We start from the raw sequence: 3,002 nt of genomic DNA on the forward strand, positions 1-3,002 counted from the left end.
CCCTACATATTAAAGGGTATTCTCTATTTCTTTCCTTAGTCATGCAGTTTTTCATTCTTTCCCTATTTTACTTACTTTTCAATAATTTTGATTCGTTTTACTCCAAGAAATTTTGTCTAATCAGCTTCATATATTCTGTACATCTACACCACTGAACAGGCAGAATGTTTTAGGACAAAGTAATAGGAATTTTGTTGATTAGACTCCAGTAAGACTCCAAGAGAGCGGTATCAGTTTTAATCACTATAATTGTATGCCTGTTTTCATTTCCCTCGATTGTATTTGAAGCTGAAGCGCTTCTGCTGCTGATGATGATGAATGGTAACTGAAGAAGTTTTGAATGCATGAAAGAATATTAATCATAATAGTAACATAAAAGTAGGTAACATTATAGGCTAATGTTAGTGTACATTTATTTGACTCTGTAATCGGATGACTTATTAAACTTATATTCGTAAGTCGTAGTGCTGTTTAATGTAACCTAGGAGTTATTAATGGTAGTGATCACTATATAATTGTATTTAATATTTAGTCTTGCAACGTAGTGAGGTGTAGATATCTATTGATGAAATATACAACGTAGGTTCGGCTCATTGTATGGAAATAATCACTTCACATTCGATATATTGAATGATTCGACAATATTCATACGTCATCACTGGCTTGTTCTCGTTTAGCAATTATCTTCATATGTTTCATTTTGGGCAAACAATACAGTAAATGTATTTAAATCAATGCATTATTTGAGTTGTTTGTGAATATTTCATCTATGTCAATAGAAAGCAATGTGTTCTTTAAATATTTAGCTCAACACGTCTCTATATTGCTCATGCATTTTGCATTAATCTATAGTATCAAGGCAACGACAACGCTATAAGTATTCAGCCTTTACACCTATGAAGTGTTACTTGTGGGAGCAGCATGTATATGGACTTATTCATGAATTGGGTGAAATAATTTTGAGGGTTTATATTATGAGACACGGTATAAAACGGAGAATAGTAAAGAACATTAACTTACATGCTGTAGATCTGGCTTCTTTGAAGAATCATATATCATTATAGCAATAGAAGAATGACAGAAAACAAGTATGTGTGTGTGCTTGTGTGTGTGTGCGTGTGTATGTGGACTGGAGTGGTGTTAGTTGTTTATACCTTCTTCGTGGGTGAATTCTTAAGAATTTATGAAAGCGCCTTTCGATTCAGCTTTATAATTATCAACTGTCATCTTGACTTCCTTAGCAGTTCTAGGTGTATCATGCGATACGCGTTTCATATTACTTATTTCATATATTATTTGATACTTCTGCCGTGACCTGTAATAACAAGTAAATGAAAGTAAGCACTTCAAGAAATTGAATTCAAAGTCTAGAAGATCTACGTTTAATGTAACTAAACAGTTAGTGAGATTTTTGCTTCATTTAAATACCGCGGTGCATTTCTACATTTCTACACCCAATGATATCAATGAGAGTATCTTCAGGAAAATGATGTATTTTACCTTCCATACTCTATGACTTACGTAAGAAATACTTCCTCCTCATTCTTTCTCTTAATTACACACCACTTGTTTTTATTAATGTCCTTATTTAAAGAGGTGCTACAACCACATGCATACATAATGCATGTCTGCAAACATAAAGAAATGGCATTTGACTTTTACGCAATACTTTTAGTGTCCAGTGATTTGCAACGTTCTTTTCTATATTACTACACCGGTTTGTAGTCATTTGAAGAAAACACCTCACGTAACCTTTTCAACGCAAATTCAGTTGACTAGTTTGTCTTATCAAACATTGTTAAATTAAATATCTCCTACCTTCAACTGCATTCAATTTGAACATATATCTTGCCCGAACATATATCAACAAATGTCTGGAAATGACAACATAAGCTACTCCGCTCTTGCAGTATGATATAAAGGTTCTAAATATTTAAATGTCAAACATCGGCACAGTAACAGGTATACCTGTGGATTGTATGCTGTATTTTAAGAACCTTAATAATCATACCAAAGCTATTCTAATAGCAAACAAACAGTAACTGAATACTAAGAAGTTTTCGCCTATAACCTACAGAGTTTTCTGTCAACCCACACTCACAGACCGAGTGATAGAATAATCTCCTAATTCCTGAATGACTTTTTAAGAAAATAATTGATTCGATTTTATATAGGGCGAAAAAAAATTTGTATATACGGTGAAGTAGAAACGCTTAAAATTTAATTCCACGCGTACTTTTGACATATACCACGTATGTATACGCACTTAGCAACTTCGTTAATTCCAAAGGGAGGGTGCTACCTACTTACCATAAGAAATTTCAATTTAAAATCAAGGAATATGAAAGCACAGGAAAAGTATATACACACACACCCATGCTCACGCACACAGACATATATATTGTAATGTATTGATATTCTTTTTTATTATCTATATTGAATATCTTAGAAATTCTACTAAGTGGTTATCATGTATAATACTATTTCATATACGTTTACTAGACCTATCTCCACCATTAGTTATATCAGATAGGTAGCACGTCTTTAAAAATTAAAATATATACAAAAGAAACATTTATAAATCGTCGTGAATTATATGAACAGAAAGCAAAGAAAGAACGATAGATAAAGGAAGATATATTCAATTTGAGGGTGGACAACTTCCCAGAAGTTCAATAAAACTACTCGACTAGAAACACCACTATTGACGTGGTAAGTTAAATGAGGGTTAATCAAAGAACGTGCTATAAATTCATTCTCTAAGTAGAATAGAAGTTAATATTCCATGTGAAAACGTTATCTAATAGAATTTCCATAGACTTATACTAAATTAACAATGAACTATTAATCTCTAGATTAAATTTCCTTATTCATTCCTTTGCTTTCAAGTGTGAAATATATGAAAGATGTATGTGAAAATTTATGCTAGAAATGGTGTCTGTATTACAATAAGGATGATTTGAAAATACAGACAAACAAGTACATTCGACTTCATATATATA

The sequence above is a fragment of the Octopus bimaculoides genome, chromosome 3 (genome assembly GCF_001194135.2).
Source record: "Octopus bimaculoides isolate UCB-OBI-ISO-001 chromosome 3, ASM119413v2, whole genome shotgun sequence".
Lineage (NCBI taxonomy): Eukaryota > Metazoa > Mollusca > Cephalopoda > Octopoda > Octopodidae > Octopus > Octopus bimaculoides.